The sequence below is a fragment of the Apis dorsata genome, unplaced genomic scaffold (genome assembly GCF_000469605.1).
Source record: "Apis dorsata unplaced genomic scaffold, Apis dorsata 1.3 scaffold_163, whole genome shotgun sequence".
NCBI lineage: Eukaryota > Metazoa > Arthropoda > Insecta > Hymenoptera > Apidae > Apis > Apis dorsata.
This window is the reverse complement of record NW_006263452.1, coordinates 502,465-513,346: the sequence shown is the minus strand read 5'-3', so window position 1 is coordinate 513,346 and position 10,882 is coordinate 502,465. Positions and strand designations below refer to the sequence as shown.

Below are 10,882 nucleotides of genomic sequence, written 5' to 3'. Positions count from 1 at the left end.
CCCTCCGCCCCTTTCTTTCCGTCCTCTTTGGCCTTTCACGCGTCCTCCTCCTCCTCCTCTTCCCGCCTCGTTTTCTTGCGCTTCCATTCCATCCATATTCTCCCCTTTTCGATAGGGAGCATTCTTACTTTGCCTCGGCCCGACCCACATGGTAACGGCTCCATAGGATTTACGGACTCCACGATCGTTTAACGACGATGTTTCACGGTGTCCGCGTGCGCCTATCCGGCCTCGCCGGACCGTTTTAATTACGGATAGTTAGGAGGAGACCAAAGTTCAAACCGTCCATCAATCCTTTCGCGATCGTTTACCGCGTCAGACGCGTGCTTCCTTCGCGTTCATTCGGCTATTTATCGAGGTGTCACTCGTATTTCTCGATCTCGCCCCTCTTTACGAGTGTATATGATGTCGAGAAGCGTCATTCGTTTTTTCTCTAGAGAGAGAAAGGGGGGAGGGGAGAGAAAGAAAGAGGGAGGGCGAGGAGAGGAGAAGGACAATTTGAATTTATTTAAGTTTATGAGGGGGAACGTTACGAAGCGCGTGAATCATCGCGTATAATCGAGATATGTGTGATTTTATAATAACGATACGAGTGGGTAATAAAAATCCATTTCACGAAAAGGATAGCATAAAAAGAAGAAAGCACTCGTAAACGTTGGGGGGGGGGAAATATCCTCTGTAATAGTTTTACATTCTAAATTATTACGTTTCGATGGAAAAATTGTATTCGAGAAGAATAAATCGGATTCCAGAAATACAGAGGAGGTCAATCATAACGTATTCGTAATGCAGCGTATCCTCCACCGATCGAGATCGTTTGCTATCACGCACTTCCGTAATTTTCCTTATGCAAAAGGCTTAATTACGGGCGATCGTTAGATCGTGCACACGACGAGGGTAAAAGAAAAGGAAAGAAAAGGAAAGAAAAGAGATTCGAAATGCTCGGCAATGTAAAGTAACGGGGGTTTAGAAACGGCCGCGTTGCGCTCGATACGCAGTAGTCTCGGTCAATAATTAGAGGTTTCGGGAGGATCGAATGCGCATTGCTCGGGGCGGTACAAGGTCCCGTGATTCTTTCCTTTCCTTTCACCCTCTCGCCACAACTAGCCCCTTCCTCGTTGGGAGGGGGAATCGTTAAACGTCGACGGACAACGAGCTTCCTCGAAGCTAGCCCGATTGTTAATTGAACCGATCGTGGAATCGTGACGTTTAATCCATCGATGATGGGCGCAGGAAGCAATGGAAAAGCGAGCGTGGAGAACGGCCGTTTCTCTCGATTAACCACGAAACGATGAGCGTATTCCGGTTTATACTTTCGTCCGGTTTCAATTCAACATTAATTTAATTCCGTTATTAATGGACAACATCCTTCTACGCGTACGCACAATCATTATAAACTAATTATAAATTTACCTGTACGATAAATGTGTAATAATAGATCTCTAGGGATAAATAACACGGTATATTTAACGATAATAATTCTTCGATACTATGGTTTTCAATAAAAGATGGACGACTTTGTTTGTCCATTATATATTCGCGTTCAATACCAAGTTTAACTAAGGTAACGACATCTCGTAACGGCAAATCATTATAACCGTATATACCGGAGAGCTATAAATGCATTAATAAAACTCGGGACAAAGTTTTTAAAGGGTAATTATTTTCATAAAGAAGAAAGAAAAAAAAGGGAAAAAAAAGGAAAAAAAAAAAAAAGAAAGAGAAAGAAGTCCAATTCAAGGAACAATTTTCCAACGCGTGGTTACGAGTCGATCGTCACGAGTCCCCGACTTATTTACCAGCCTCGAATGGACTAACGAATCCGGCACGGCGCTGAGATTGCCAATAATTTCGGCAATTGGAGAGCCTTGAGCCCAACGTTCGCAACATTTTACTCGGCTATCCAACGCAATGTTGCAATCCCATATTATCATTAACTCGGGTAGCGAGCGGTTGAATTTACATATAAACGTGAAACGCGACAGGAGCGCAGTTCCACCTCCTCTACCGATTCGACGAATTTACGATCGATCGTCGCGATTCTCGACGATCCTCCCGCGGGGAACCGTGACATTTTTTTTTTTCTTTTCCTTTTCCTTTTCCTTTTTATTTTTCTTCTCGAGATAATCTCGCCACGCTTCGCTCCTTTGCTACGATCTAAATCTAAATTCCTCGTCGATTCGTATAAATTTCGTTTAACGGCAAAAGGAAAAGGAAAAAAATACACGCGAAAAGAAATTCGTATATTTGGCGCGCGGAAGAGAAGGAAATCGGCGAGAAATGATATCGATCGATAATTTTCACGCAATTTATATCCCCTATAACTGGAAACGCGTAGAAAAATATTATTACACGATCCTCGAAACGTGGTACGCGAAAGGAGGAAGGCTCGTTCGAATGGTCGATCCTCGACGTATCCTACGTACGTACGTAAGTACGAAGAGGAGAATACGGAATGAATGGAGCGAGGCAGCACACGTCTGGATGTCATACATATGTATATGAGTTGTATCCGATTAATCAACGTAATAGAGCGAGTTGTAATCGCGGCGGACACTCCATTATGATCGTTCGCGTGTACAGTCTCATGGCTGCTAATCTGAAATTAATCAGCCGCTTAATCATTACCGTTCCACGATGAACTCTTCGCTCGAGGTGCCACACGTTACTACGACGGGGGGTTCTGTATTTTTTCCTTCCTCTCTCTCTCTCTCTTCAATGTCTTCCTCTCTTTCACCTCGGTTTTCATCCTCGTCCAACCCTCTCCTCTGCGACGATCAGGAGAAGGGTTCGTCCTCGTCTCGCCCACGTAGACGCGGTATTCTTCCTCGCGTTTCTCTTCTTGCCTCCATCGATCTTTCTCACCCAAATCTTTCTGTCTCTCTCTCTCTCCCCATCCTTTCACGCTCTCGATCGAGCGTACGCGACCTATTGAAGGATTTATACCCAACGACGGAACAAACGATGAACTACATTAATTTTGCGTTTTGGGGGACGCTGATGTATCGTTCGAAGCTCATTATCGCTCGCGTCGTCTCTCGGGCCCAGAATTTATAGCGCGGCTTAATCTATGATGTAATCTCCACGTTTGTTTCTCGAACTCGTTGGCTAACCTAAGCGAGCTCTGGCCTAACCCAGAGAGTAACCAGCGGCGCCTCTTAATCTTGGAATTTCCTCGTTCTGTGATCTATAGATCGGCTCCTCAAGCGCGATCGGGAATAAATTAACGGGTCTATAGTACGGGATGGACGTGGATTCGTGGTTGATTACAATATTTTCCATTAGCGGGAGCGTTGTACGTACGGCTCCGTCCCCCTCCCTGCCCCCTCTCTTTTTTCGTACGGCCGACGTACGGATGATCTAACGGACCACACGTTCGAGGCTCCATAATTGTCCGTATCTCGTCGGATCGGATCGGATCGATGAAAGGAAATATATTGAAAAAAAAAAAAAAATTCAATCTTCTCGATCTCTCCGATAAAACCAAATATCTTGGAGAAAAATAGATATTTTTACAATTATTTACACGCGACGATCGATATCTCTGCAAAGCTCTACAAATCTCATCAAGAAAAACTTTACGTGGATTACACGCGACTGAAGTTGTAAAGTTGAAAATTTCATTGTTTCACGAATTAATACAGGTAATTACAGGCCTTAATATCATTTCCCTCCCCTTCCGTCCCCTTTTTTCATGAGAGGTCGCATTGAATTCGGAAAGAGAGAGAGAGAGAGAGGAAAAAGGGAAATACGAAGAGACATGTAACGATTCCATTTCTATATCGGATCAGGATACAAAGGGGGATCCTCGGCATACGTTATTCAAAGAGCAGCAACCCTCAAAGGCTACCTGTCGTCCCCCCCTTCCTACTACGTCGATGAATAAAAAAACGCTTCAAAGGTGGCCTAGGGCTTCCCGATGGCGTTGAACGGGTCACGCGTGAAGTTTTCCAACGGCGAGCGGACGGACCTCGTGATTAATCGAAATGAATCAGCACCGGAGGGGGAAGGTAACTCTGGTTGATCCCCGACGAAGGACTCCCCCTGCTGCCTTCTCGATCGGGGTGGGCGTAAACTATTACGCGCATCGGCAGGAGATGTCAGCCGAGGCGTGTGTTGTTATTAATTAAACGTCTGACTGATAGGCATCAACCGGCACGTCAAATTCCCTCGTGGCCCTTCTATTAGACATCATTTGTCTCCGCTACCGGCTATGCCTCCGTGCTCCCTTTTTATCGCGCCTCCCTCCCTTCCCTCCCTCGCATCAATCCTTTTCATCCTCCACGGGGACCTGGCTTTAAAGGAAACCCTCTCCCCCTAGTGTATCGTTACGATAATTCGTTCAGGAAGAAGAATTGGGGAATCGAGGAATCTTCGATTATTTATCCCTTCCGAATACACGAAGCGAAATTATTAAATAATAAATAGACACGTTATAAATTCTCCGTCGCTTCTTTCATCCTATTTTTTTTTTTTTTTCTCTCGGGAGAAGTTTAATTTTTGCTCGAAAGGATGAGATAAAAATGATTTCCAAAACGTTGGACCATCACCACGAAATCTCTTTACATCGTTCGAACCGACGGTTCTCGGACGGGCCCGAGGTCGATGATCGATCGGCCGGACGTTTCATTGATCCGCGAGCCATTAGTGCTCACCCTGACACCGCAATTTTAATAAACAATAGGCACGGAACCCCGGCCCAAAGCGAATCGGCTCCATTTTTTATTCCCGCCAGCCGATGAAACATTTATTATCGCGGGCACGGTCGCGCGCACCAACGGAAAAAGAGAGGTGGTGGAACGCGGGATGTATGAATATGTATAGCCGTGGCGACGTTGTTAAAAGCGCGAGAGCAACCGTTCCGCATCAGCATCGCTCCTCTCCTCGTTGTAATACATCACCCGTGCTACAATGCACGGGGATAAGTAAATGAATTAATCAAAATCCGTCTTGTTTGATAGCGAGTCGCTTTGTCCAGCCACCGGTGTAATTATCGCCCTGCCAAATATGTCGCATACACCTGTGTGTATCTAAATAATAGCCAATTCTACACCAGTTCACCACCTCGTTATTTATTAACGAGAACGATTATGGTCATCTCGATGACCATTGAATCGTTCATTCGTTCTTTTTTTCCCTCTCCCTCTTTTTTCTTCGCTCGTCCTTGAACCGTTTTCCAAAACGTCCTCCTCGAATCTTTGGTCACTCGACGTAGTTCATCACCACGTTAATTACGACGATGATCATCGTCGAAGCGTTAGTATTTCTCTTCTTTCTTTTCTTTTTTCTTCGAATCGTTTTCCGATGTCTTCACTCCTCCATTCGGTCTATTTTCACCTCCATTCAACGAGGACAATTACGCTCCTCTTTCTATCTATTCGTTCGTCCTCGATCTTCTTCCAATCGCTATGGTCGCTAATTATTAAATCATTTTTCCCTGTTTCCCCATTCTTCTTCAAATCGTTCAAAGTCTCGATTCGGTTCGTATCACTCGTCCCTCATCAACGGAGGAATGAAAAATCTCTCTAGGTATCGATCGGGCAACTATCGTATCGTTACACCTCCGACAGATACATACGGCTTATTAATATTAATGAATGGCCTCTCATAAGTTCTCCTTGATTTATGTCTCCGAGTCCTACGCCAATGCAGGCTTGTTGCCCCGCCGTAAATCTTGAGCCGCGTAGCGGGACAAAAGTAATTTCTTTACGTTATTTGTATTTTTAACAGGTCCGCATCTCAGGATCCTCGTTTCGACGCGTCCTCTTCTTCCATTATCGGGGCCCTATTCCAGGCCTCAGCGCGTGCTTAGCGCGCGAGCGATCGAATTCGCCTACCGAGCCGAACGAACGGCCATTACACGTCTAAGCCGCCATCTCTCTCTCTCTTCTTCTTCTTCTCCTCCTTCTCCTTCTCCTCCTCCTCCTCTCCGTGGGTCCGTTCGTGCCCACGGTCCTGGAATTTCGCGCCCGCGGCTACGGCTCGCAAGTTCGTGGCTCTTCGAGGAGATCCTCTCCTCCTCCGTCCACGTCCACCTTTCAGACCACCGCTTCAACCGTGGATCCTGATTTACTCACGCCACGTCGAACCCGCGCTGCTAGCGATGATTAAGGGCCTAGCCCCCTCGTTCGGTTGCCTTCGTTGTTTGATCGTGGAACGCGCGATCTGTGCACAACGGAAATTCGTCTCGGAACAATCGAGTAGTTCAGCCTTCAGGCCATGAGCAGTAGTGGTGGTAGATCGATCGATGGCGTGCGCACGATTTTGGAAGCTTTGGAATCGCGATGAAGATGCGATGATCGATCGAATCGATTTGCAAAAAGGAAAAAAAACGTGATGAACGATCCATGTTGTTGAATACATTATGCGCGTATGGTTATAGATCTGACAGTCCCTGTATCGTTTCCATTATTTTTATTTCCAATCCCGGAAAAGTGTTCGGTGGACAGGATTGTCGAGAAATTGATCGTTAAATCGACTGGTAAACGAGGTTAAACCGATAGGGATCGGGCGGAATGTCGGTCGTTTTGCGAGGATCTACCGTAAACTCATTCTACAGGAGGAGCAATCACAGGAGGGCAAACGTTTCCGGGCACATGAGCTCGCACGAAGTCGGCTCGGCGAAGTCGAGAAGTGGTCAGTCCGGTCGCGTCATTACGGCCAAACCGCATCGCGATGTCAAGTCTGTCGAGGACTTAACGAATCACGTTATTCCCAACTTTGGAATGGGAAACTCGGACCGGTTACCAAACCTAGAAAAGACAAAGTCAGATTCAGGAGCCGCTGCGGGATTTTTCATTCCAACCGATTTTCTTCCAATCGTCTCTTTGAAATTTAAAACATTTTTTTCTTCCTCTCTTATTTGTTTTTTAAATTGCTTCCTCGATCTTCGAAGATCCTCATCGATCCAAACCTATTCACTTATTTCTTTCGTAATTTCTGCCGATTCTGCCTTTTTAAAATTACCCCCCTTTTTTCGAGACAAATTCGAGAAACTTTCCACCAATTTCAAAAGCAATCTCCAAACGATTCGAAAGAATCATTTTTCCGCCTTTTTCGATTCGCGCTTCCTCCGTACAAACTTCTTCCCAAAACCACGAGTACATCGATTAATATTCCCCACCTAAGCCTCTCGAACGAGAGCTTATGGTAGCGACTAATTTGATTAAAGTGGAGGCGCAGGCCGGTGGCTTATCGGGGCGGACTCGTGGGCGCCCAGGAGCGGCCAGGCCGGCCGATTCCACGGAAAACGGGTGGATAAGTTTCTGGCGAGCGTGGACAGTGAATTATGGGCGTTATTGTCCGCCCGCGAACAACAGGCCGCCTCATTACATGTGGGAATTATTGACGGCGGACCGCCTCGGTGGCTCTCTAAGTGCGGCTACGTGAGAGCCATCTTCCAAGCTCTCGACCATCGCCTCCACTTTACCCTTGCTCCTCGCCCCCTGCCTTCTGGCCTGCCTTCGAGGCTTCGTGCTTTCGATCCAACGCGTATAACGCGAACTTACAACGCGTGTCTTCTCTTTCTTTTCCTTTTTTTTCTTTTTCTACTCTTATCTTTATTTTTCGTTTTTTTTTTTTTTTTTCTTTTTTATTCCAATCGCGCCGAGAAACGTCCCAGAACTTCCTCGTCGTTCGTTACTCGTGCTCCTTACTCTCGGCTTGCTTCTCTCTAGCAGGTTCTATAGTACATAAACGGGCTCCATTGCGCGAGAGAATATGGCCAATTTCAAGTTATTGACGATGTTCGAGGCTGGGATATATATCGCGCAGAGGAGTTGTTTTACGCGGAAGCGCCTGTGCCACAGAAGCATTCAATTAACTGTCTTACGCGTTTATGGAAGAAATCGTTGAAATAATGGAAGTTTCTTGCGATTTCGGGATTCATGGATAGATGGAACATCCGCTTTGAGATATCCAATACACTCGATACATTCGGATCGAAAATCGAAGGGGAGGATCATTCGATAATGAAACGATAAGAGAAATCTAAACGTACGGAAAATTCTATTCCATCTTTGCACATTTTTGCTTGGAATTTTCTCCATCCGTTGTCCATCCATCCGTCTACGAATTCTCCTCGAGAAGTCTCGACAATCCAATTCTCGACTCCGTCCACGAAGCTATTCGAGATCAATCGTCGACGCTTTCCAAGATCCCGAGATTCCTCCTCGACTCGAAGAGGACGTCCAAGGAATCGTTAACCACGGTTAATCCGTTCGTTCGATCGATTTCGTTGTCGAGCGAGACGGAAAGTTGAAAGATTCGGGCAAAGGCGGGGATAATTTTTAGAACCGAAAGGTCGATTTTCGATTCTCGACTTTCTAAACGAGAGAACAGGACGAAGCATGTACGAGCCACGAGTATTGTAGACGAAGCGAGAAACGAAGGGATCGAGAGGAGATGGTTCTCGCGCGGATTTGCTTATTTCGTGAGAATTGCTCGCGGCTCTTTTCTTTTCTTTCTTTCTTTCTTTTTTTTAAAGCGACTGACACTAATTAATTCTCGAACGAGATACCGATCGTGGCCACAATGAACAGGAGAAAGTCGCCATTAACTGGCAGAAAAATGCCGTGCCGCTTGTTAAGAGTGTGGTACCACCGTATCGTTATAAAGCCCGATCGAAGATAACCTGATATATTAACGTATAGTGTAACCCCCTTTTTATCCGGTCGGCCGTTACGCGCGCGCGAGCCCTCAGTCTCCGGCAACGAGCGTGTAATACCGTGGGCCCTAACGGTTTATTAAAGAAACGTCGTCGTCGTTGTCGGTCGTTCCAGGCCGCTCGTAATTCGCGAGCACACGCTCCCTCGTGCAGCTATGTCGCGTGCACGTAATGCAGAACCGCGCGCTCGATCCGGGCCTAGGAGAAATTCCACGACTGCTTGTAACGGTCGATACTCGAACACGCTGCCGGTGACAGATACACCGGTGCGCGTCAATCCAAGATCGAGCTCCTTTTATAATGCCAATCCGGTATCGGGCTCTTGCTTCGCCCTCTTATACGTATATATACAGTCTCTATTATAGTTTTGTTAGTTGAAATTACAACGAGAATTCGAAATACATTTGGAATTCGGAGGAGAGACGTACTCGTGCTCGTAGTTTTCCTCGAGTCGAGGAAAGAGAGCGGCGACGGAAGAAGATTGCGCGGTTGTAAAGGGTTGTAAAGTATCGTTCGCTTAATCTCGGAGGAAATTCTTGGAACGTGGCGCGTGTGGGTTGAAGATTTATAAAGTCGGAATAGCCTGGAGACGTAAAACGTGAGAGCACAGTTTGTTGTATCCTAATATCAATAACCCTCCTCGAAGGCTTGGGATGGTTACCGTCTCGGAATCGCGAGTCTGAAACGAGTCTGTCCGGATTCATGGGGCAAACAGACGTTAATTCCTCGCGAAAATACAGTGATAGAGAGTGGAAACGAAACCGCCTCGTTGCCACACGCTATTATCAACGAGAGATAGAGAGAGAAAGAGAAAGACGTAATCACGCTCTCGCGTTATCGCGTATCGCCTTTGCGAACGATTCGAACGAAACGAAATTTCTCTCTCTCTCTCTCTCTCTTTCCCCCTTTTACACGTGGAGAACAACGATCCACGGTGTTTCAATTGTTCCCAACCCGGCGTGTTATTCGATTCAATGCGCTGGACAAACACGTGGATCGATCGGGGTTGGTATCTGGCCGCAACGTCGATTCGGGAAAGTGCACGTTTCGTCGAAAAATCGGACTGAACAACGCGCCATTACCGGCCAACCACGATCATTTGCGACGGTTTAAAGCCGCGCATTACCACCAAAAGATCTCAATCGGGCCCCGATAATCCCGCGAATTCATCGGGGCCAACCAACGAGTCCCTATAAATTTCCGATCCCATAACGATCGTCTCCTTCTCTACTTTCTCCCTCCCTCTCCTCCTCCTCCTCCGATCTTATCGGCCCTTCTCCGTATTTACGTAGGGCCGATACGCATCTCCCTCGTGTATCCTCCCATCCTGTCCCGTTTCGTGATCCATCCACGTCATCATCGATGCTACCTTTCGAAAATTCCATCGCCCACGCGATCCCGCGACAATTCTTCTTTTTTTCTTTCTTTTTCGGGCTACTGTTACGTATATTTTTTTTTTCTTTTTTTCGTGACAGAGACATTTCGACTGGTCTTCTTGTTGATTCGAAAGTTGATTCGATGAAACTCTTGGCGCCTTAATTTTAACAGAGATTCTTCACCGTGCGAGCGCGATCATTTTGTGGATGGAAATAAAATATCGTATCGCGATCTTTATTTATAACGAAACGATGCAAAATGTTAAATGCAAAATCCGAGAATTAAAATTCAACGATTTGTAAGCAACCTATTTTTTTTCCTCCAAATTTTTCAAGTTTTTTTCGCAAAAGTCGAAAGGAAAGCGCGCATCCTCGATTATTAACTCGCCAAACCACCTAATCTCTGCGCGATATTCGAACCTTTATTCACCGTTTTATCAAACAAACTCGGCAGGGACACCTCCCGCGAGGAATGGACTCTCTCACTCTCTTCTATCGATGAGAAGACACACAGAGGCAGCGCGTCTGTGCATCGTCGGTGGAAAGAGCGTGGGCCACGGCGTAATAAATTTCAACCGGTAAAAACGGCACGCTGGCTTACGAGAGATTGATGGAGCGACGCGCGAGGTGAGAGCGCGCGAGGGGCCCGTAAGCGGCCTTTTGCTCACTGACAGTGATCATCAAAGCAGAAAAAGTTGCCACCCGGAAAGTTGGGGGCCTCGCAAGGACCGCCCTCGATTCGGTCTCCCTTCAGCCTGGTAATGACCCCGCCAGACCCGAAAATAATTTCGACTCAATTACCGGTCCGCGATCAAACACAGACGCCCGATAGAACAGGCAT

The 10,882-nt window shown here is 46.5% G+C and overlaps 1 protein-coding gene across 1 annotated transcript in view; it reads left to right on the top strand.

Moving 5' to 3' along the window:
* LOC102677004 (lysine-specific histone demethylase 1A) overlaps window positions 1-10,882 on the top strand; it is a 102,577-nt gene that overhangs the window by 75,007 nt on the left and 16,688 nt on the right. The window lies entirely within an intron of this gene.